The sequence below is a fragment of the Camponotus floridanus genome, unplaced genomic scaffold, assembly GCF_003227725.1.
Source record: "Camponotus floridanus strain SB8 unplaced genomic scaffold, Cflo_v7.5 scaffold2, whole genome shotgun sequence".
NCBI lineage: Eukaryota > Metazoa > Arthropoda > Insecta > Hymenoptera > Formicidae > Camponotus > Camponotus floridanus.
The window spans coordinates 813,045-839,696 of NW_020229325.1; the positions used below are offsets into that span (position 1 = coordinate 813,045).

General features: G+C 36.8%; 1 protein-coding gene across 8 annotated transcripts in view; it reads left to right on the top strand.

Annotated features, from left to right (window-relative positions):
* Positions 1 to 312: 312 nt before the first annotated feature.
* The window catches only part of LOC105258293 (tyrosine-protein phosphatase Lar), a 369,476-nt gene continuing 343,136 nt past the window's right edge, over positions 313 to 26,652 (top strand). For all 8 annotated transcript variants that reach the window (XM_011269465.3, XM_011269470.3, XM_011269471.3 and 5 more), the window contains exon 1: positions 313 to 913. The gene's annotated coding sequence lies outside the window, so the exon portion shown is untranslated. The remainder of the gene's footprint in view (positions 914 to 26,652) is intronic.

Below are 26,652 nucleotides of genomic sequence, written 5' to 3' on the forward strand. Positions count from 1 at the left end.
GCGAACGCCGGTAAACGTGCGAGGGGTTGCGCCCGAAAGCCGTTCGACTCTCCGCGAAGCGAACAAGTAACGGGTGCTACCATGAAGGGACGATTTTCTCTTAACGGACGAGGATTTTCTTGACCACCCTGTATAGGCGCACCGTGTGCTATATTATATACATACATACGTACGTACATATATATATATTATGTATATACGAGGTGACGTGCCGCACGCACACAGGCCGAGCGACAAAATGCGGAGCATGCGCTTGAGCGTCCATGAGCGTACGACGGTCGCTTTTGGATTCAGTTTAACCCCCGACGTCAACAGGGGTAGAACGCGTTTCGGCACCGTCCAGCAACGTGGGTTTGTCGTACCGCATCGTTCGTCCCGACGAAGCTCGCTACGCTTCGTCGTCTCTCTCTTTTCCTGCCTGTTTCTCCATCGCAAAATCGCGCAAAGTGGAACGAATCAATGACGAATCAGACGCGCGCCGCCCAAGTAGTTATTCGCGCGTCTGGTCGAACAGTCGACGTGACAAGAGCCTAGGCGCCCAGACGGAACTGTAATCACGACTGCTACGTCGAATGGACGTCTATGTTGTTCTGTTACGATGCGAATTCGCGAGTGAACGTTTCCTGGCTGGTTGAAGGCGTAAAGTATCGCGGCTTCTCGGCGAAACAGAAAGCGTCAGCGTGAGACGGAGTGAGACAAAAAGCCGTCATTTCCGCGTTTGCTATTGTGGTGCTGGTGCTGGTTGGTAATAATAATAATAGAAGTAGTAGTGGGTTCTGTCGGTGGTGATAGTAGTGGTGGCACACGTGAACATTCAACGACAACGTATACAGCGTGGAAAAATGCGGTGAGCCATCCCCCTACTGTCTTGCCGTGCGCTACGAGGCATTCCTCAAGCAGCTCGCCCATTCAGGTGAGTGCGAGAGATATTCCTTTTTCCGCGCCCTTCTCAACGCTTCCCGCGAGAGCATTTTTCTTCTTCTTGTACCCGACACCGTAATAATTGCATACCCAAACGACGTTGCATTGAACGCATGATGATGACGATCGACAAACTCAACGGTCCGTATTTTCACTGTACACTTAGCACGATAAATGTAATTATTTGATTTTTATTTAAATTGTTTATATGTTAAATACATTTTGGAGTAAACGAAATTCACGACCAAACGGTCGTATTTAGCGTTATATTTTGAAATATATATTATTTTTCTGGTGTGCGAGTTTATTGCAAACATCACGCAATAGTTTTCGCGATAGCAATTAAATATTTACACTCATTAAAAAATATAAAATATGACAGATTCATATATATATAAATTTATATATTAGTTTAACTGCTTGATTCGTGTGATATTTGCTCACAAATAAATTAATATACACGTGTAATATTTTTCATCGATTGTTTTCAAACTGAAGTAATCGTTATCGAGATGGGTAGTATAAAGCACAATGATCGCTTTTAGTACTTACAAGCTGGATATAAAAACAGATGTAAAAATACGTTCAGCACATCAATGGTTAGCGAACGACATAATGATCGATTTTATCGAGGCGTGATTATCGATCCAGGTCATTGCGCGATTATAGTATTTTTAACCATGGTACGATGAACTTGTTCAAGTATATAATACATGAGGACAGTGCGATCAAAATCGGAATATCTCCAGATATAAATGTACAAAACTGGCACAGTTACTTTTTAGGTCATGAATGAGGAGGTTCGTTCGTATGTTTAACGTCCAATCCGATTGTTTTTGATGACGATTGATCAAGAATGGCAATGAGTTTAAGTGTTTAACTTCGTAAGACTTTTCTCTATAAAAACCTTAAAAGAGATTGTAGCAAGAATTTAAGTCCTAAATTTTGTTCAGAGCTTTAGAGATTAATCTCGAAGTCGTGTTTGCGATCGTAGCGTCGATCGACATATCTATTTAAGGCAATCTTTCTTCAGATACGTTACATACACACGACGAAGGAACATGTGTATGGATCTGTAATAATTTATTGCGGCTGTCTTGAACAAGTGCAGAACATGGCGTTTGATACTCCAACCGAGCCGGTGCTTACGCCACATTGCCGTTATCGCGTAATTTTATCGTGTAACCCCGAAGCACAGAACCTTTTAGCTGTTATCTCTTAGCGGCGGATTTCATTATCTGTCCTTATGCACTTTAGACCGAAGACTATTTTCCCTCGAGGAAAATCATTAATTCACTGTAATTATTTACTATAATTTTTTTTAAAGAAATTAATTTGCCTATAATAAATCTGTATATGAATGTATTTTCTTTCTTTATATGCAAATGTTTAATGAACGGAAAATACAGAAAAGATACACGGAAAAACAAGATTATGAAGCATATATTATACTCTATCTTTATCTTCATTTCAGTTCAATTACGATAAATCTTTATAAAGGTTGAGCTATCTTTGTTTAATATTGATGCATTATTACAATTCGAGATTATAATTACACTTCTGTGTCTCTAAAATTGTGTCTGTATTCATACATAATTTCTTGAAGATAATATTTGATGTTACCAGAATTATATAAAATATTATTTCGATTGCAATACATTAATATAAGTTTAAAGATATATGGGATTATATAAAACGTTAATAAAGCGATTATATTATATTGAAAAAGTCTTGGAAAATTATATAATATTAGATTATAAATATTTAAATAATAAAAGAAACTTTTTTCATAAAAATAGAAATTTTACATAATTTGAGATTGTGCTTTATACTTATGATAATTATACTTATAATTCATCTTATTAAATTCATCTTTAAATGGTATACCATCGTTTATTTCGAAAATGCTACATTTTGAATTTATAACTGAAACGAGAACTATTTATTATGACAGAAAGGTTAAAGCATGCGTATTTATGCATGCAATAACTGATCGTTGAGGAAATAGTATTTACGTTTCCGCACCTAATTATGCTTACTATTTGCCTTGAGCGGTAGCTTACGAATATCCGAGGTATTAGCAAAGATTACGGAGATGAGGTACGAGTTTGATCCACGAAAGTACGTACAGTAGACTCGTCTACTGCACACACGATCAAACAAAGTACCAGGTGTACCGAGAATTCTCTAGCAATAAGTTACAAAACTTTAGTTGGCTGATCCCTCTAGCGGTTTTCCACAGATACGGACAGCTATTTCAATACTTGTCTAGCTTCCTTTACATTAAATGAAGGTGATTAAATAAAGGACATTTTTTATATGCTTTTTGATATATTTTTTTAAAAATAGAAAATTAAAACGACAATATAAAAATAATTTGCTGAGATTTTTATATATTTCGAATTGCCTTTATGTAATGTTCTGTAGTCTGTTAAAATTATATCGATTTTGGAATGTCAGTCCGCAAGATACATAAAATATAGATTAAATTACACAAAGAAACATATCAAATAAAAGTTATTGAAAGGATATTTTCTCTCTCATTTTTAAACAATTTTGCTTAAAAACCACCTAAAAAGAAAATAACTACGTATTATAATGAACTCGATACATTTTTTATACGATTTGGATATTATATTAAGATCTTGTTTATCTTGCTTTTATGCGTCCTTCTGGTTTATAATTATTATAATTATTGAAAATAATATCCTTCACAAATTTCAATGCTTCCAGGCTTCAGATTTTATTAGGAAAATCTGCAATCTGGTATCGTTATTATGTTTCAAATGCGTTCGCACTTGATAGGATTACCAACCGCGTTGATATATTAAATTATATATCAACTTGCTTTATGCGCAAAACAATTTGTGTCATTTAAAGGTGCAATATCACCATGAAATTTTATAATATATGTGTCCTGAAATCTAATCATAACAATAAAAGGAAGTTTATAGTTGGATGTTCGGTATACATATATATACTCGTATATATATATATATATATATATATATATATATATATATGTATATATACCTATTATAGAGTACGAAACATGACGCATGAATTATATTCTCGATTAACGCGAGAGTGTACAATTAATTTCAACAATTGTAACAATCGTACATGGTAATTATTTGAAAGAAAATGAACGGACAGATGTTATATTCCTGTTTGTTTCATTTTAATATGCTAGGATTCGCATATGAAACAGAATTTTCTTTTATGTTAACGACGACATTAATATCGGTCACGAAATCCATTTACGCATTTAATTTTTTCTTGATTAATGCGGGATACCCGTACAAATAAATAAAAACGCATTAATTTAAAAAAAGCCAATCTATTTTTTTAATGCTGAATTATTTCGCGATGGATATTGCTTAAATTCGACGACAATTTCTCGTCATTAGGAACGCAAAGTTTACGTGATAATTTCAACATTATTTTTTATATCTTCCTTAATTTAAATATACGTTTATATTAAAATACAAGCTAGAAACTATGAAGCAATATTGTAATTGCTTATGATTTCTAGAAACTAGGCAGCTTCGGCTCGCTCATCGATTCTCTTGAAATATACCCGAAATTCCAATAATTTCAATTAGGCGGAATTTTCGAAAATTGCTGGTATTTCGAATAATTTAAATCTAATAGTCTCTCTCTCTCTCTTTCTATTGAATTATTTAAAGTTCATTAACTAAAATATGTCATTTTGAACAAGTATTAATATAGAGACTGAAGAAGATAGATTAAATTATTAAAATTCCGTTTACAACATTTTCAAATACAAATAAAATATTATGTAAAAAGTAGTTTTTCTTAATTTATATTTTCTTAATTCTTCTATCTTTTTTATATATTAGTTTGTTATTAATAGTATTTGAAAAAAAATTGCAATTTCGTAAATGTTATAGCATATGTATATATATATATGTGTATGTATATATCTCTCATACGGTTCAAACGTGCTAACTTTGCTGCTGCCTCTCTCATGACATTAATATCATCGATGCAATTATGGTTATATCCAATGATTACGATCAATAAACATATTCGTCATGGCAGCTTAAGTGCACGCGGTGTCAGTTGATCGTCATCAAATTCTGACTTTAAATGCTTCTCGAGTCGCAATTTTATTTGCATGGTATATCGATTAATCTATATTTATAGCAGTGGTATTATTTATAGCTGTTTATTTTTATCCATAATATCGCACGGCTGTCTCTATTCTGTTCTCAACACTATCATCGCACGCACAGAGAAAAAAATACATAACGGGGAAACTATTACTCCGCTATGAACTTGGTCTTTGAAGGCTATGAAAGATATAAATACGAAAATAAAAAAAAATCTTTGATACATATATCGATTTGCTATTTTGAGATAAATATTATCAAGGGCTAGAAAGAGAGAGAAAGAGAGAGAATGCATAAAATCTCCTCTTATCACGCATTATTTTGCTCCTTAATAATATCTGTACTTCTACCGTGATTTTTGATAACTGCAATGGTGTTTAAGATATCGAATTAAATCAAACGGAGTTATAATCACTAGATCCAAGCAGTCAAGCACGCTAAGCTTGCGCTTTACATCCAAGCCCGAGTTTAATCGTTAACGGCGTTTTACGGCGTTTAACAAATGCCGGGGGCCGTCGAACTGCGGGGCATGGTGACCGTTGGTGGTGCGACATTAATCTCATCGACAGGACGTTGAGGGTGATTATGGACGGTGGAGCAGCTCGTTCGGCGTCCCAATGGTGTGCGCAGGGTAGTAACGTTATACCGGCCAGTTCGCCGAAGGGAGACGCTGCGCGGATGATAACGTTTACGGGAGGGACTTTGGCTCCCGACGGAGGGAGCGAGTCATTGGTATTCCAAAAGAGAAACAGAGAGAGAGAGAGAGAGAGAGAGAGAGAGAGGGATGGAGAGAAGAAGCGAGAGGGAGGTAGCAAGGGGAATGCGTCAGAACGCAAGCATACGTGTGCGTTCCGCGCGTTGTGCGACCCTCGCTTACACGCGCGCTCCCAGCACACCGCAAACAGTTTCGGGAATTTCTAGCATGTGTTGCGAACGCGGTGATATGATTTAGGAATCGCTTCCTGCACGGGCCATATGCAGGACCTGTCTGGGATTTGCCTACCACGCAACGGGCGTTGCGTCTCTCCGAAATGTTCCTCTGAAACGCGGTGCCCTGGCGACGCCAACGACGCGTTCCGATGGCGTTACTCCGTGGCGATAGCGCCGGCCAAGATTTACCGAGCTTACGTGACCTTCCGTCCGCGAAATTAGGCCGATTCATCATATCTCGCCTGAATGCCGAGAGAGAAAGAGAGAAGGAGAGGAAGGGGAGGGGGGAAGAGAGAGAGAGAGAGCCGCCAGAGCTCTATTCAAGGAGAACTTCGATCGGTAGCGGGTTGCGTTGACGTCTCTCACCGCAAGGCGTATTCTGCCCACGGGACATATCGATCATCTAGTGATATATTGCCTCTTCGCCTCGGTACCTTGCCTGTGATCGCCTGGGCGGCTGAAGGAGGAACTGGACGTCAGACGCAATCGAGGCAATTATCATACGCGATAGGCTGGCGGATTGCCTTGACCATGACGTTCTGCCTTCTTGTTATCGGGATGAAAATAGTCAAGTGATATCTCACGTTTTGCAATGACGTAAAACACACTCTTTTATCTTTTTTTCGCATTATTGAAACGAATGGGTTAGCGAGGAAACACTGTCATAGTTTACAGAAATATTTATACGTCAATCGCAAACAATATGCGACATGGATATTTGACATTCTACAAAATATGCGAATAACACACACACACACACAACACACACAAACAGATACGCGAAATTTTACTAACTTTTTTAAGACAGAGATTAAACGAATAAGTTTTTAGTTCACATTCGATGAAATAATTGAATTTAGATAAACCCGATGAATTTTTTGTCATTTTTGTTTTTTTGATAATCGATTTAAATAAATAAATGGATATTTTCGGAATAATGTGATAAGTCACGTTTATATAGATCTTATATTTTTTTAAGAGATTAATTTTGCATTAATTGTAGAAAAAGATACAGAGACGTCCATCGTTATCGATTATAATAAATTATTCGCAATATGATAATTCGCGCAGAAAGAGCTGCATAAAAATTCTCCTGACAAACTTTGCTCGTGCGAAATATTATTATTCCATTCGCATAATTTTACCAGCCGAAGCCGTGTGTTTCTACATGCGCGTTAATTCTATTATCTGTGGTCCATGTTAAACTTTCACGATGAGGACGCAATTAGTTTATATCGCATTCTCCATCATTTGAGCCTTGCATTTTATTCCTTTGTTGCGTGCCGAGCGATGGCTGCCGACAAATACCAGCAGAAATTTTCTGCGTGTTAGTCATGCCACAATGTACTATAAAAAACAGATTTTCGCTTGTCCGAGCATAAATACTGCTGAATATTCGCAATAAAATTTCCCTCCCCTTTTTCTCTCTGTTGCAAAAAATTGTTATTTATGAAGTGAATAAATAACAGATTTGATTTTGATAATTATTGGAGATATTCAGTATTTGTTGAATTTTTATGTAATTCACATAATCTGCCTTTGCAATCGCACGCGATGATGACGGTGACTTAAGTTTACTCGCAAATGCATATGACGCCATGCATACTCCGTCGACTTAACTCGAGTCTAAAAAAGAATGCATTGTTACGTCGGGGACATTCATGCAACCTGATTTTGCGCGAAACGATGAGCGGTCGGAAACGGTCGATGAGGAAAAAGTAATATCAAAAATGACACGTTCACGCGAACGAATGAGAGACAGATATTTTTCAAACATCTCGGCTCTTGTTTTATTCGTTTTTCGGCAGATGCTCCAGCACCGTGAAATCTCTTTTTCCCGTCGCCCATCGTTCGCGTTTCGTTTTTGCTTTTCTTTCGTACCGTTCGATGCTACTTCAACTTTCTCCCAGGTTACTCTTTACTCCGTCCCTACCTTTAACGGTCGGTGAATTTTTCATCGTGCACCTGTTTCGTCGGATTGCCTAGGGGGATGCGCGAAAGGGCTTAAGGATCCCTGCCAGATACTCGTTTTTTTTCTATCTCTATGGATACTTGTTCAGATTGCCTCGAAATGCGATTTTGTTTGTACATTTTAATATTACATAGCTTAAAATATACGTAGATAAAAATATTTAAAAAACCGTTACTACGAAAAAAGTGATCAGGGTTTTGTAACGATGTAAAAAAAATATAGATTACTTGTATAATAAATAAATAAATTATTGCATCGATGATCATCAAAGCAATCTTATCCTTTCTCGTAATAGACGAAGGATATACGATCATTCGATCATTTCAATCTCCGAGTCGCATGCAGTAAAAATGCTGTATAATTTCAAAAATTTATGATAACGCCGAAGTGGCATAATAAAGTCTTGTGTGGATCTAGACGGTTCAGGACAGACTTCGTCGACAAAACGAGGCCGAAGCGGCCGTGACGTACATTCACAAAGCGTGAAGTTACGATAAACGGCCACGATGTTGGGACAAGGCGGATAAGAGGCAGCAGTCGCGGCGGCGGACAGTTTTTGTGGCAGTGAGTGTTGCACGAAATAGCGCTAGCAACGAGCGTCTAAAGGTAGGCAGGAACCCAACCGAGAAATAAGGGCGACCTGGAAGAGAGTGAAGCTTATCGCTCGGGGATAAACTCTATAAAGCGGACGAATAAAATAATAATAATACACAGAGTACGATGCAGAAACAAGGAATGTTTATTGAGGAAGCTCGAAGAATTGGTCGGAAATAGTAATTTTTTTTCATTTATAATTAATTTTCTTTCGGTTTTTATAAAGTACTCGGTTAATCAATCTCTTAATAATAAATTTACAAGATATATTGAATGCTAATAAAAAATTGTACCCGAGTATTATTCGAGTGAATAAAAGATTTGTCTATCTTAATTGAGTTCATATAAAGATTAATTTTTGCACTCGATTACATAGTCATTCTTCTGAAAACCCAGGTTAAATTTAATAAGTCTCGGAATTTATTAACCGAGATTAAAATAATACTCATAAAGCAGACGTTTCACATAAAAAAAGCAAACTACTTATACAAAAAGACATGTTAAAGAAACGAGAGAAACGCGAGGAGTATGAAAGTAGGTCATACAGAGTAAAGTCGATGGGAAGGAAGATAACGTGAAAGAAGGAGCAATAGAGAAAGATTGAGGGTGAAAGGGAGAGAGAAAACGGGCAAGGATAAGCGGCAAGATTAACGAGCTAAAGTCCGAAAGAAGGGATGGATGGATGGTGCAGGCCGGAAACAGGAAAATATAAACAGACGGAGAAGAGATGAGAAGGGAGTAGGTGAAGGATACGAAGGGAATGTTAATGACAGAGTACTAGTACAGGAGAGTGACGTCGCGGGGCTCTCTGACGCTTTCGCTTCTCGTGCGTGCCTATGAAGCTCGCACATTCTGTAACGTTCGTCTGAAAATGATAGGGTAAATATACACGGAGCTTAGATTTGATACAGCGATGGCTGTAATTTCGATTCGCTATCTCTCTCTCTCTCTCTCTCTCTCTCTCTCTCTCTCTCTCTCTCTCTCGCGTGCGCGCGCGCGCAAAGCAAAGCGAATGACCCTCTCGTTCTCTCTTGACCGTCGTGATCATCGTGATTAGTCAAGAGATCGCCGCAGGCTCGGAAGACGGCAAGAGTATAGGCCGTTTTCGTACTTTGCGCAAAGAGGATTTGGTAAAAGCGGAATTGGCTTTTGGCCGAGCTGGGACTGACATTTAATCTCGGCAATTCCGCTGCCGTCATCGCCACATCAGATCAAGTTTGATGCGTAACAATAAATTTTCGTCAAAATAACAGTTTACAAATAGATTATTATCTACATTTGCTGTAACAAATAATCTTTCAAGTACATTAAGCAGAAATATGAAAATAAAACAGAACGAATAAAAATGATAGAAAGGATTGCAATTGTGATCTAAAGAGCAAAGTTTCCATACATTTATCTTGTAAATGGAGCACTTTTTTTGACTAATTAGAAATTTTTCAATCCTAATAATATGTGAGTTATAATCACGAAATTTTGATGCATAATTTTTATCATATGTGTTTAGTGATAAATATCATTCTTTTTATAAATAAATATTTAATAATTAGATATATGATTTATTTCAATTATATCACATCTTGCTAAAAATACTCACATCTCGTAGAACAGATATTTATTCCACTAAGCGCTTCAATCAATCATCCAAAATTGCTGTCTTTTTTTGTCATAGTCTTCGATCGTTCCCGACGTGAAGAAAAATGAAGCGAACGTGATGGAAAATCATACGTTCGAATTTACAGTATTTCTGTGCGGCAACGACGACATTGTCTACCAATCGTGTTAATTGACGTTCGGTATCGCGCGGGGTAAAGCGTACAGGTTATTGGCATATAAACGATAGAGAAGCGTTAACAAACATGGGAAACCTACAAACTAGATCTCCGCCGAAAGCCTCTCCGACTGTCGTTACTGTCTATTTATGAATATGCAACAGTCGCGAGTTACCCGTTGTTGCGCGTGCTTGTGTTCGCGAAGGTTTCGAGACCGTCATTTGCTTTGCAGCGCATTAATTATCGCTGTCGAACGTCGATAACGAGGGAACGTTATCGAGGTACGTGAAAAAAGGCTCCCGTCGTCATAAATTTAAATCAGCGCGACGCTCGACTTGGCAATAAAATTGTCGGAGGCATTATAATTTTGAGTCGCATGGTTGTGCATAAGCATAAATAATTCTATACGCAACGAATTATTTACGTAATAAAAGAAACACGCGAAAAAATAGTCGGATTCGCAGATAAACAAGTCTGTGTTTTTATTCGCATTTTTATTCCCATGATGAATATTCGTGCAGGATATTGTACTTTGAGATGTCGTTTGTTGTACTTTGAAATCATCTCAATAAAGTTGCTGCCTTATTCATATATTTGACGCTGTACATGCAAAGTGGGACTGAATTACTTTAGAATACAAATGTACTGGCTTGAAATATTTAATTTATATTCTGATGTGGATTGTAACTGTATAGAATACGCGTTGTCGAATATCATATATGTAAAACGCGATGTGCACGCATACATCAATGCAGAATATATATAATAGGTGAAATGGCTAGGCTGAAAAAGCTAATGCATTTTCATCATTATACATTTTACGAGATGCGCATCATTTAATATCTCGCATAGAATCGCGAAGAATCATAACGTCAACTTTGATAGTCATTATTCGCAGAATTAATTAAGCATGCTAATTTAGAATCATGTTTGATTTCGTCGCGAGTCTTTTTTCCGCAATAATGTATCTTACTTACGCTCTTGTGCGCTTGGCAATTTAGGGACGCGAGTTATTTTTATTGTTAGAAGTTTGTGAGGTTGACCTCTCCATGCAGATGATACTGTGACTTAATGAAACAGACTAAACATCAACTTTTCATGCTGCTTAATATACAAAGAATCTTCCTTTAATTCCATTGTTCGCGGTTTTAGGTCAATTGGCTTGCCTTTAATAATTAATTCGCTCGAAGCGGTGGATCGAAAAGATTTGACGTCGCAGATTTCTGCTCTGAATTTATTACAAATGTATCCTGTGTCGCAAAATTTCTCTTATTTACTGGCACGTAGAAATGTCTTTTGTCTTGTTCAGTAATGAGGCTTTTCGTACTCAGAAACGTGTGCAGACTTTTGCCGAGTTTTGTCACATGACCGCATGCGAAAACGCTTTCGGTGAGCTCGTTCACACACGATGTCGCGGTATTTATGGTGAGAGACGAAAGGAAGTGAATGGGATCGGCGGTATTCAAAGAGCCTCGCATTAAAGCACGCGCGTGTACACCGGATCGAAAGTGCGAGTGGAACAGAGCGTCTAGACTCTAGACGCATCGTTTCGACATTGCGAAAGAGACGGAAGGAGGACTCTACTTCCCTCCGACATCCCTCCGCGCGCGCGCGCCTTCATCCCTTCGTGTACAGTGCCAGTCAAGCCTGCATTGTTTGAGTTATCACAATGGTGGAACAAAACCTCAACCGGGGGGATCGAACTCCACTCCAAAGCACTAGCGCTTTCTGTTGCTCTTCCCCTCGGCTGCAGAGGCGCCGCTGCCGCCTTTCCCTCCTCTCTCTCTCTCTCTCTTCGTATCATCTGCGTTCACCAACTCGCTATGCCATCCTACGGTCCCGTCTGGCCCTTCTCCCAGAGTTGGGTCCGCAAACAACAAAACTCTCGGACGTTGATATTGCCGCTTGGCGTGCATTTCATCTTTCTTTTTCTTCTCTTTTCTCTTTCTTTTACTCTCTTAATCTATCTTTTTCTTTCTTACATCTTCCTTTTTCGCGCTCCTAGACGCGCTGCCTCTTCCGCCGCTGTTCGCGGTAGAAGCTGCCGCTTTTCGAATTGTAAGTGCAGTCGCGGAACAAAAGGCAAAGGTTGGCCGTGCAAAATGAGTCCATTGTGTCGGCATGAACGCGCATATACGTCGATGTTTTTCGAATTACGATACGAGCCTAGTGTTTCTTGGCATGTCAGATAAATGTTAGTATTGTGATGGATCGCTCAGGTCTCGTAAAGGAAAAGATTTTGATATATTTAAACGAGATGTAAGAAAATTGTATATTGCAGTATTTCAGTATTTGATTCATTTAATTGTTTCCACATATAATAGCGATCAGAGAGAGGGGGGAGGGGAAGGGGGAGGGGAGAGAGGGAGAGAGAGAGAGAATATTAAATTATTCCTACATCTCACATTTTGTATAACATACTATAAATAAATACTTGTGTATTTTCAAGAAATTAATTTATCACCGAACATTTTTGTTGCATGTAATAAATAGTATTATTATTAATATAGTGATGATGTGAAATTCTCTCTAATAACATCTCGAAAAATTTGAAATGCATCTACAATAAACATTTACATATATATATACATATATATATATATATATATATATATATATAAAATATAAAATATAAAATATAAATATAAAAATATATATATAAAAATATATATATAAAATATATATATAAAATATAAAATATATATATTAGAATCTCATTAGTCTAAATGAATTCTTAATGATAAAATGTTATGACAAATTTATTAATATTTACCTATATAATTTTATTTTTATTTGATGTATTCATTTTTTTAACCTCGGTGAATTACGCGCGATAATCTTATATTTTCGAAATTTTATCGATAAACATTGAAATTTAATTACCAGAAATGTAATTACTGAGCGACATACATTTTTCATTTTTATTTTCACATGTGATCACATATCTTTTATTATTACTATCGATTATCATTTTATAAATTTAACGTGTTAATTTTAATCCGTGCAAAACATTCGATAGAACCTGATTTCCTTTGTTGCGTGCAAATATCGTGTATTAATGATTGTCGTTCGTTGATACATCAATCTCTTTCTGAGGAGAGATATACGTTATATTTATTACAGTATATTTTATAAAATAGAAGCACAGAAATAATAATTTAATAATGACTATCTTTATAATCGTTATTATAAATCAAAATAATTAATTATTGAAATGTTGACAAATTTATTAGGTCAGATTTACCTGAAAAATCTTCGATCGAAATCGAGCATTACGAAATTCTGCTCGAATACAATATATTTCTTTTAGATTAAATAAATTATCGTAAAGTAATGTAGTTCCGATTTCTACTTAATTATTACAAAAATCAAATTTTCTCTCTTCGTCTATTTTCCATTATTCGTGACTTTATTGCAACAAATTTCCTCGATCTTGGCCACTCTTCTAGGGTCTACAGATTTTTCCCTTTTTTTTAATGATCTTCGAACTTATTGTGTTTTTTTAACGGTTTATTCTTCTCACGATCGTCTTTTTTACATTCTTTTATGGCTCCTGTCCGCGTCTGACGTCGGGAATTTTAGCGATATTATTTTCTTTTCTTCATTTTATATTTTTTATCTCTTTCCCTTATTCGGTATCTTCAACGGCCAACACCGATCGCCCGTTTCTCTTAGGAAGAAACTGGATTTCCTTTCGCCACCTTTTCGTTCGATTCTCCGTTACTCTTTCATGCGACGCTTTTCCGCCGCATGGTATCGTCACTTTGAAATAGACTTTAAAAGATTTCTTGCGCCTTATATGCGATAAAATTTCTTGCTGAGATATTTCCATTTTATGGTGAAAAACCCGATTCATATAAATATTATTATATAAAATATTCAGTATTAATATAATTTATTCTTATTACTAACATAATCATTATATAACTTTTATATATATTTGTGTGTCCTCAAATCATTGAGGAACAAATCTCATGCTAATCGCATACATGCTATCGCAGCATAGATTTGTACCTTAAACTCGGTCACTAACTTGGAACGCAAGCATATTAATCTACGGATATGTAGAGCGTATGGGAATTAATTTCAAACAATTGGCTTGTACTAAGTTCGCATAGAAGAGTCATGAGATGATTCACGTATTTTCCAGAATAACTCGATTCGAATTACCGATTAAAACAACGCACCGCCTTAATTCTAATATATTTATTATACCAGCGATATCGTCTATATCCGATAGTTTGAATTTAGAACGAACTTTGTTCTTAAAATATGGCACATCGATTTAAGCTTAGGAATTTTCTCTTACTACGAACATTTAGTAATTCTATTATATAATTAAATTAAGGCTTCTTAAGCGATTCGCGTAATAACACGAATAATAATGTGATGTAATTTAGTGAACGTGAATTGATCTGACGTAATCGACTGAGTTCTAAATTAGTGGCCAAATCTTCGGGCATCACGAATTTGCGGTGCACGTCCGCGACTAAATCTAAAGATCGATCCTTGGAGATTGCGTTGCGGATAGAATTGCGCTCGCTTCTTGGCACGGAGGATCATTTGGATGTGACTTCGTGCAATTTTCAAGGTGTAACCGTACGAGAATCTGACGGCAAGGTATTTTCTTGATGTGATCTATCTGACAAGTTACATTTGTAAATTAGTTACATTTGTAAATTAAAGGTAGAGAAATATAACTATTTATTTAATTATTATTATGATAAAACAATGTCTTCAGCTATTCATACCGTGTTGAAAATCTGATTTTGTAGAAAGAATTTATTGAATAATATATGCTTTTATTAATGTGCTTGTGGATAAAATTATCGAGAATGTCACAGAGATATCTTTACACAATTCATTTTTCTATACTATAAAAATGAAAGAAATATTTAATTCATTTATAACATATTACATATTAGTTAATTTTCAATAACATTCGAAATATTCAATATCTGTTTTGAAGTATTTTTTGTTTGCACTTGTTCCATACTTTAGCTTACGGCATATGATTGTGTTTGAAAGAAATAAAAATAATGAATTTTAATGATAATGCCGATTATATCATTAAAGTGCAATCGATACAATCCTTTATCGATTATATTTAATTATTCAAGAATCTGAAGAAAATATAACAATTTTGCGTCTAGCTTGCTTATTGATATAGTTTGATTATAATAATAAAATATTTAAGTAAACTCAGCAAATTAAAAAGTAATAAGTTGGTGACGTTTAAGCAGATAAAAATTTAATTTTGAAGGCTATTAAATTATGCACTCCTTTTATTCACTCTATAATCATACAAGAGACATATTTATTTAATGGAAATTGATAATCTGTAATATGCTGAACGATATGAATTAATTTCTTATTGCTTAATAATCATGCAATAAATCCAGACTTTTGAAAACAAATAAAAAGTTAAAATTATATTCATTTTTCATATGCACTTTTTTTATACTCACAATAACAACGTCTAATTACCTGTAAAAGCTACTTAAAATTCAATTAGCGGGAACATTAATAAAGATATAATTAACTGTGCAAATATAGTTTTACAAAAATCTATCATGTGAAATTTATGCATCTAATATTATATTGGCTCTACAGCACCGCCAGATGCACTCATATTTGATCGTTTGAACCACTTGAACTCTATAATGGCTATTCATTCAGGAATATCGAAAAAACGCACGCACTAATCAACATGACGATCGTCTGATTGCTCGTTCGACATTTCCAATACTCGACTATACAAGCGATGAACTTCGGACGTTGACATATGTGACATACGCGATCGGACACTGAGTAGACGCAGTACAAGCACAAATTATGTATAGTTAGTTGCTATTGCATATATAATTTGAGTGGTTCTTACAAGAGGTCTTATTTACAAATTAGAATTTATTATTGCAAACTTTAGAATGCAAACATTATATTTTTAATTATTGATGAATTGCGATTTGCGATGCAAAGTAAAAGTTGTCAATTTTCAATTACATAAATGTAATGTTTTTTACTCTTTCACTTTATAAGTAGACTAATATCACTTTGCGATGGTCCTTTGATGGTTTACCTCAACATATCGCTACTACTCCAATGCGTTTCATGGAATTGTCAATGTTGTAATATGATGAGAAGCACCTGTGACCGCGCAGAGCTTAGCTATATGTAATGTATCTTGTCATTTCAAAAGTCAAACTTTACATTATCGATGATGGTCATCAGACACGTCACGAAATGGAAGCTCGAGATTATTCGAGAGAATTATTAATATACGTTGAATTTTTTCGCATCACGTGCGGATAATCGATCCGTCACCAATATCGAATTTATCGCCATCATGCGCGTTTACTAACGTAATTTATATCACGATGGTAACGGTTTTCTCGTAAATCAGTGCTGATTCGTTCATATAAAATTCGTGCATCAATTATTTGAGAAATAAACAATCTTAAAATATACAATTTATTCTTAAAGTTATTATTCTTAATATCATTTTTAATAGATTTTCAATAATAAGAACGTATTTTTATCTATCAAAAAATATAGCTTATAAATTATTACCAGGCAAGTCAAGATTAAATTACGATTTTATGTGATGAAATTCACCAATATTTAAAATAGATTTTCGATATCAGAAAATCTTTAGCATTATTTTCTTCATAATTTCTTTATAAGTTAAGATAATGCAAAGTGAGAAATGATTAAGCAGATAAAACAATTTTGAAATGCAATTATTTTGCAATTATTTTCAAGACCAGTCTTTTTATCATCACTAAAGAATGTGTATTATCGAATACAATGCTTCTCCCTCTCGCACATCTGCATAAATAATCATGCTCAATGCACTGTTTCATCCCTCATTCTCTTTGTTCCATATCCTTCCCGATTTTATTTGCCACGCTCCTGTAGCACCGGTAGATAGAACGTGCAAAATGGAATTTGCTGGCGTTAAGTCGGATTGCTTACGGTGTTTTATTTCTTTGCGCTCCTGTCCCGCCTTTTCTTCGCTTGTGCGCCGTACGATGAACGACTTCTCTTCGTTAGTCGCTGATTATTCGGCTCGTTACCATTGGCATTCCTTTCCCTTCCCTCTCTTTTTCGCTTTCTTCTTCACCATGATAAGGACGTGCGACTTGTGAAATTAGTAGTCGCCGTTTACGAGTTCTTTGGCGAAGATACCGCACAAATTGAATTTACGCCAGCAGATGGACGCTATCCTTTTCTCTATATATTCCGATGCGAGAAGAGAACAGACAAAGAGAAGACAATCAAATATATTATTTCATGAAGTACGATTTAAAACATTTTTTTAATACAAAGCGCAACATATATGATACAATTAAAAAACATACAATTAATAAAAATATTGAATAATGATTTTTAAAAGCATCATGTTTTTTAATCGTAAAATAATATCTATAATAGATGATAACATATGGCTAAATTGTTAAAGAGATCGGATAAAAATAGAGAAAAAGACGACGTTAGATCCATGAAGAGTTCTACCCGTTGATCTTTTCGCGTGTACATCCGATATGTGGTCGATAACGAGCAAGTCGGTGGGCCATGGATGCACTTATACGCTTATATGGCCACGACGACGCAGAGAAATTGAAGGCAACGGGAGTCGGGGGAGATGGAACGAAGGGAGCTGGCGGAAAATGTGTAGGTTCTTCCTGTCTACCTCGATGGGAGGTAACGGGAGGTAAGTCTACTGCCGATAGAATAAAGTTGTCAGCCATGGCCCGAGACATCCCGTCCGAACCGCCTCGTAAATCTCTCGAAAGTTTCGCCGACGAGGGACGTTTTTTCGGCACTTTTGCTTCTTATACGTTCACACGCACGCACGCGCACACGCACACACACACACACACACACATTCGCGCGCGCGAAACAACGCTTATCAAATATTACGTCAGACTACATGTTCGACAACCTTCCTTAGATTTTGATGCACGTTATTGATGTACATGCAGATAGAACGATAGACATTTACTGATGACATTCAATTTTCCTCAGAGTGACAGGTTTTTCAGCGAAGTAACAAATTTTATATCGTTAGATATTTTCTAGATGAATGATTATAAATATATTTTATCTAATCTTCTCTCTCTCTGTCACATAAATTATATGAATTTCTTCTACGTATAAGCTCAATATATATATTTTTTATTATTTACGACGATGCTCGTTGTCTCTTCTTTAATTATCAGTTGCTTTACTTGTGCATTACACGTTCTAATTAATACGTGGGAATCATCAAGATGAGAATATGTTGATTTACAGACGACATTAATTAAGTAATAATATTATCTAATATTGCTTCATGGGTTATCTTTGATATCAAAAGCGATTCGGCTGATTGTACGTCATCTATCACAATAAATCAAATCGTCACAACAAATTCTGCGATGCGTTTCGTGATGCGCAATGTTGGTGCATATTACGCTTTCACTTGTTTTGTATTGTTGTCAGCCTAAATCGGAGGATTTCTGTTGTTGCATAAGAGATCGTCGCTTTGCGGACTAATGACCGCAACCATTGCGGTCCATGATGTTTTGCTTGACTTCCTAAGGAGAGTCCGTAAATCACGACTAAACGTTGCGATCCTGGGTCGTTATATCGAATTTTCGCATAATACACACGAGACCGCGTAGCGCTAAATTTATATCGGTCATTACAAATATCATGGTTTATGCAGTTTCTGTGTCGCGTGTTAATTGAAACAAAAAATTCCGTTTTTCCCCAATATAATAGCGTTATTCACAACTGAAAGCCGTTAATCGCAGCTAGCTTAACTAAAACCATTTACAATGCTTATTTTGCGAAATTAATCGACATTCTACGCAAGCACCGCGTGATGTAAGTTGAATAATTATAATTATTCTAGTATTCTCTTGTTACAGTACAATACATTTTCTCTTGTTACAGTATAATAAATTTTGTAGTAAAATAAGAAAAGATTTTTATTTAATTTTTACGCAATTGCTAAGATAGACGAAAAGAACAATATTATTATTTAAGCGTACAACATTGAAAAATCTGCACTTATCGCGACATTTTTTTTATCTCGAAAAATTAACGGAAGAAATTGCAACCTCTTCGTGTTGGAAAGATAGCTTGAAACACTGACGCACCGTCAGATTTTCCGGCTAATGTAAGAGCGACATAACTCCGGAGTTATCTCTTATTTGCTGCTCGCAACGTCAGAAAATACATTTCTTTGCTCGGATCTTGCTCAACGGTATTAGGAAGAATTACATCCTTCTTGTCTCCTAAAAGAACGTAGATTATTCTACTCCGTGCTGAGAGACTCGGAAATGCTCATTTCATTTAAGCGTGAGAAATTCTCTACTTGACGCTTAAATCTCGAAATTAATCTTCAGTTACGCGAAAACCACGCCCTTTGACATCTTACACGGGTAATTCGGCGGCCATGTCGTGCGACGTGAAATCGTAATCGCGAGTATATTTGCGTCGACGAAACTCGTACGAACTAGCGGACCCGAACATGTCCGCCAACGCCGGTGAACACGTTCGAGACACGTACCAAATGTCACCGCGGTAACGCCGCTGTTGAAGGGTCGCAACATTGCACGGGCGGCTCTCTTCCCTTCCTGCTCGGTCGAGTGGCGCGCCACGTGCGTCGTTAACGGCACTTCCTGAATGCGTCCCTATTTCGACGCACCCTCTTCACCGCGGAACAGATTACGAGGATACAGCCCATTTTCGAGCGAACTTGCATGCACCGCGAGCGTGCGCGCGAATACGATTTAATAATGAACAAAATCAAAAATTAGCAATTTATAAACGAATTTCACTATACAACTGCAAATAGGACGGACACGAGGGAAGGAAATCGCAAAAGAATTATATGATATGAATATTGATGTTTTGTATATACAAAGGGTGCATATCTCTGCATACTATTAATTCACCATAGCGGTATTTCCTCTTGTTAATTTTCTCTTTCATGAATGTATATGCGAAATTTTTACGATTCTAAAAATTCGAAAAATATATTATTGTTGATGTATCCATTTGTGCGTAGACAATTGTGTACAAAATTGGGATTTTATGAAAATTATACGACTGAGATTAATTATGCGCTGTAAAGAAGCGCAAGTCAAATACGACTGTGGTCGACGGATGGCGCGAAGAAACCTTAACATTTATTGCCGACGAATACAGTAGTGCGCTGCGAGAAAAAAAACCGGCGGAATATTATTATACTGCATCATAGTCACCTGCAAGGCACTGAGAAAAATGCTTTTGCATCTGCAGCTGACTAACGTTGGGATATAAGTAATGGTTGCGCGAATTTCCTGCGGGATGATGTGTTACCAGTGTGTTTTCCGCGAACTAGCGATACGCTAGTTTCTTATTGCCTGGGAAGCCGCTGGCTTTTATTGCAAGCAAAAAATGCATATCAAAAGGGGAAACCGCGAGCGAGTAGCACTGCTGGCGACATAAAGACCGCGTTCACAGGAAACGTCAAAAACTCTTGCAATTGTTACCGCGCTGTCGACGAAGAAATTGTTCGGAAATATTTGTTCGTTTTATTTGAAACCGCTGTTACGAGTACTCCGTAGAATGGTTTAACGATGATAATTACGAGAGAATCCTCGAGTATTCGGAGTAGATATCGTGTTCTCGAAAGAGGTATCATACGTGAACAATGAAATCAAATGGTACTATCTTGAACATTTTCCACGGTAAGTTGAGAAAAACGATAGTATTCTCAAGCTTAAATGGAAATCCTCTTTACGAAAGCTCGGTACAATCCTATCGGCGAAATTTCTGATGTCGTTAAAACATTTAATATTTATTATTTTACCATTGCATCATTTTTCTTTACGTAAAATGATCAATGATATATGATATTTGAAAAATTTCGGAAGCATAATTTGTAATCGTATAAAGAGAAGAAGCAATCAATATTTTTTTTCATTTAGAATGACATTAAAAGAGTTTCGCATTTAGTAATAAAAAGAATGCTGTGAAAGACACATGTATTTCTTTATTTAAATATTAATACGGTTAATTATCTTTTACTTAACAAGATTTATTATATATATTAAGTGTACAAATTGTCGCAACACAAAGTTAAAATCAATTAGTTTGACCGGATGTAGTATCGCTTTATTTTATTTAGCGAGAGACGCGACATACTCATTATAAAGAATTATAAGAATTATGTAAGATTTGTTGGTCTTGTGTTTCGCCGGTCCAGTCGCGAGTTAAGACATACGATTGCGACGATAGAAAGCTAGCCGTAACGGCAACGTCGCGCGGCATTCTGTCGAGGGTAAACTCCGCTCCATTATCATCCCCTAAATCACAACGGTAACGTTTTTGGAACGGTCGTAACTCGGGACTCTGATGTTTTTGGCCTCATTAGTAGCCGTCTCTTGGCTTGATGCGCTACATGGAGGAGGGTCCCGTTAGGCCAAGAGGGAGCTGAAGGACCTCGCCGTCGGGATGGTAGTCGGGGGTGGCAAGGGAAGAGGCGGCAAGAGTGGGAGGAATGGAAGGAGCGAACAGTAGCTGCGATTAATATTCCCCGGTTCTACCGAGAGAGAACCTCGCGTCTCGTGTCTTCGTCCCTGTGCCAAGCCTTCTCCCGTGTGTTTGCGCTTTGAGTCACAATCACCGACAACGTCGACGCCTACGTCATCGCTACATATCTTTTGAGCCCTATGTTATGTGTAATATCACGCTGAATCGGAAGCACTTTGCGGCATGACAGCGATTAATTAACGTACACGTAGCTGTCGTTTCTCTCCCCTTTACCCTCGACGATTAGATGAGCTTCAATGCACTATAAAGGCATTTACAGGTCTGTATTAAATACGACAGGATCGATTAAGACCAGATCAGGAAATATAGGGAATATATATATATATATATATATATATATATATATATATATATATATACATGTCAGGTAGATCAAATATACCTGTCAAGTAGATCAGATATATTAAGACATTTTAGGAATCAGATTTTAGAAATTTTAAGTAGTAGAGACCTTTCCAATTTTCTATAAATATAAATTCTATCAATTATAAATATAATTTTTTATCACACTTGAAAAGACGTAATACACACGTGGATGTTAATCTTATAGAAGACAAGAGAATAGATATAGAAAAGAAAAAAATTAACGAAAAAGAAAGAGTTGAAAGTTAATATGAAAGTTAAAAAGAAAGAGTTGAAAGTTAATATGATTATCTATATTATTTATTCAGTGAACGAAAAGACTTTTATATCTTTGATCATTAATATTGATCTTACAATTAGTTTCGCGTACAATATTAATTCGAGGTGTTTTTAAGTAGAGTATAAAAATATATTATTTATCTCTTTCTTTCTTTTTATTCGAAAATTTATATTATATTATCTCTTATTATATTATCTATTCACCAAAAATATCTACTTTTAAACAACAAGACAAATCGACATGTATAAAAATGGTAGAAATGAACAGTTTTCTCGCAAATTCTCATTACGATTCAATGAATCCTCGCGGAATGTGGGAAGGGATCTATTTGCGAGATTATTTCATATCCGACAAAGCCATTATAATGGTCCAGAGGGCTGGGGGAAAATTACAGAGAGTTAAAAGTGTCATTCGCGTACCGCTTTCCGGTTTCCGGCTATGAGATAATTAAGGATCGCAGTTAATTCCGCAAGTCCAGTCGCCAACGCGACTACGCGCAGGTGTACCGATGTGACGTTACATATGTATATATTTTATATACATATACACATATGTCCATACACTGATTCCACATATACATGTACGGAAACTCTAAAAGCGTATTTCGGGAATGATGCGTTTCTGAAGTTGACAGATGCACGTTTCATTATCTTGATCTTTGCGTCCTGAAAATAAATGAACTTACCCGGGGAAAATTTTTAATAATAATTTAAGCTAATTACGCCAAGTTTCGCATCGAGAAATAAACTTAATTTGAAAACACTTTTATTTGTTTCCACGAAGAGAAGTTTATATTAGTTAATAATAAGTGGCAATAAATATACAATATTTTATGATATAATTGTTGTTATGATATAATGTATTAATACGTATTTCGCGAAAGCGTCTTCTCTAAAATTATTATAAAAGTTAAAAATCATTATCAGTGACTACAATTCGTTCTACGAAAACATTCGTTTTTAATTATCATTATAGTCGCAGGGCGAAATCACTACGAGGAACATTACGGTTGCTCTCTTGATTCGGAGCAAATACCGGTAACTAAAGTGACGTAACATTTATTACCTGCCGCGGCTGTCGCTTGGCGAAACAGCGCTACGTAAAGCGCGTACGTTCGTCGCGAAATACGTGCAATGAATATGCAGCAAAATCTCTGGAGAGACCGCGTTGAGATCGCAAGTTGCATTGTAAGAAAATCAACCGCGTTAGAGCGGAATATAAAGTTCTCGGCATCTCTCGATGGTGGCGATGCAAACTGGCTGTTTTAAACTAGCGAGCATACTAATTAACCGCTTTCAACTTTTCGGGAACGTTACAATTCTAGTTAATTAATAGCCGCGCTGCTTCGCGATATCTCTCCTCGCGCGCAGACACTTTGCGAGCTTCTTCTCCGCGAGCGTTTAAGAAAGCATAATCCGAACACGCTGCTTCGCTCTCACAATTTACTGGAGCGTTCGCGTTTAACAAGGCAACGCGGCGAAGAAGAAGCCTACGGACCTCTAAATTACCGAGAATACTCGCGAGAGAGAAGAATACGGAAGCGAGAGAGAAAGAGGAAGGAGAGAGAGCTCGCTGCAGCGGCAAGTATTATGCAGAGCGCGACGGACTGGAGCGTATGAGAAATTAGTGTCTCGTTGCCTTAAGACCAACGGCGTCGCCGGTGCAGTATGGCCGACATGCTAAAGCAGAGGGGTTTTATTTACAATCTCTATAAAGTATATATAGGTAGAATCGAGATGTAATGGCGAACGAGAGAGACTGAAACGATGATTTAGTTGCTAGAAGAAGAAATAGGAACGAACGAATCTAAATTGAAGAGCGCGAGACCTGGATGATAAATGAACCTAACTTCTAGTTTCTCTTTTTCTTTTTTGCCTCACTGGTATATATAAATATTCAAATTAAAATTAATGTATTCGTTCAACATAAGAAACGGAGTGACTCTCACAAATTGTTATCAACGATCGATTCGCGCGAGTTTTGAAAAACGGAGAAAAAAGTTTCATGTAAAATCGCGAAATAATTATTGAGCGTGCAGAGACGGAGAGAACTATGATGAGAATGAAACGACCCAAAGAAAGATACGAGGCTAGCGTAAAATGCGACGAAAGGAGCTTGACATTTTCCGGCGTAGCGTAAAATTTAGAATGCCAAAGAAAATCTGGTGAAAAGAGATTGCGCGCGGAGGTTCGACTTTTACGGAAATGCGTTGAAGCCAGCGCGCCCTCCTCTTTCTCGGATCAAAAGAAAAGAAGCTGAGAGGAGATGAATGAGAGCAAATGGTTGATGAGTGATGGTTGAGAGACCGAATATTCGTAGCGAATAACCTGCATAACCACGTCAAAGCTGCAAGTCTCGGGATCTTGTTGACGGAGGGACGGGAGAAGGAGCGTCGATTGGACAAAGAGAGCATCGACGGTTGGAAGAAAGAACGCGAGACGAAGGAGGGAAACGAAAGAACGCGGTGGCGAAACGCAGAGCTAGGTGGAACGGGATGGGATTGGATAGCGCGCGATTACGATACCGTAACCCACATTCCCAGCTGTCTGGTTGCGCGCCGTACGGTTGTTGCACCCGGTAGAGTCGATAGCCAATTACCGCGAGCGTATACACCGATGGCACACACGTATACACATGTGGTCGTGCGCGCGCGATAACTCGACGCGCGATACTCGTCCGAGATGGAATATAAGCAAGAAGATGCGTTCCCCGCCCGCGTTCGTTTGCATAGAATTTGTGTACCGACGGCTTTACGAGGTTGTCGACGTCGTGTAAGTGCCATCCCTATTTTCATCTCCCTCCTCGCATTTCCTTCCTCCTCCTCGCGAACGGGGCTGAATGACGTTGCAGACTCGCGTCTCCGCTACTGCGAGGCACGCTCGATGCAACTATGTTGGAACAATCGAGAATGCCGTTCGACGGGTATCAATCGATGCGCTGGAGATACGTAAGTTCAATTCGACACGCGAAACGTATCTGGCCATGGACGGTCGTTGTGAGGCATAATGCTTGAAACACGAAGGAGATATTTGGAAACGTATTTGGACAATTTTTAATGTACAATTAAACCCTCATTTATATATGTTATAGAAAGAAAATTTTTTTTTTCTGCAACAATTGATTATGATATTAAATCGATATTACTCGATTGCTCGATTGCTTGTAATTTCTAAATTATAATTTATATATAAACTTGTAATTTCTAAATTATAAATCTTACAATACATTCATATTATAATACTTTTTTATACATGTAAATGAAAAAAGATTGAAGATTTTATGGGGTTTATCGATGCTGCATACGTATGCTCTGTATGCAAGCCAAGAGTTCCAAGAACGCAAAAAAAGTAATTCCTACAGTCTTATATTCATTGCACACACTTCCGATGTAATTGCCGCACGCTAACGTGAAGTATAGTCGAACGACTTAATGCGCTGCTTTTGCCTCGCCAACCCACTAATCTAATTTTGAAATGGCACCTTAAGACGCGAATTAACGGTTCGGTGTAATAAAGCATGCGACGCAATTTCAAAGTGAATCGCTTTAACCTCAAAAGTAATTACGGTGATTACGAGTAATTAAAATCAATGACGCGATAAAGACACCATTGTACAAGTATTTTGGAACGTTGTTGTATTGTGATAGACAATATTTTGCGCTATTATAAATGTTTGAAAATCTTTCGTGTAAAGACTTACAATTTTACAATCTTACGAATAAAATAAATATATAATTCTAACATTGAAAATATAGTTGGGTGAAAGGATTATTATTTATCATTAAAAATGTTTTAATAATATGGTTAAAAATAATTATAAAAAAGTAAAAAACTTTCTATAAATGTACAAAAAAATTTAACGCATATGTTTTCCATCAATAAGGGTTTCGATATGTCAGCTCTTGATTTTATGAGTTAGTTTTGATCGACGGCTATGAAATATCTGCAATTGTGAACGGTACTTAAACCGGTACGCTATCGACACGCTTGGGAATTGGAACTGGTAGGGCAGCTGCTACTAAAGTATGCATGAGCAGAGACTGTTTTGTATCAGTAGCTTCGTTGTGCGCACGCGGGTGTTCCTTATACACGCTAG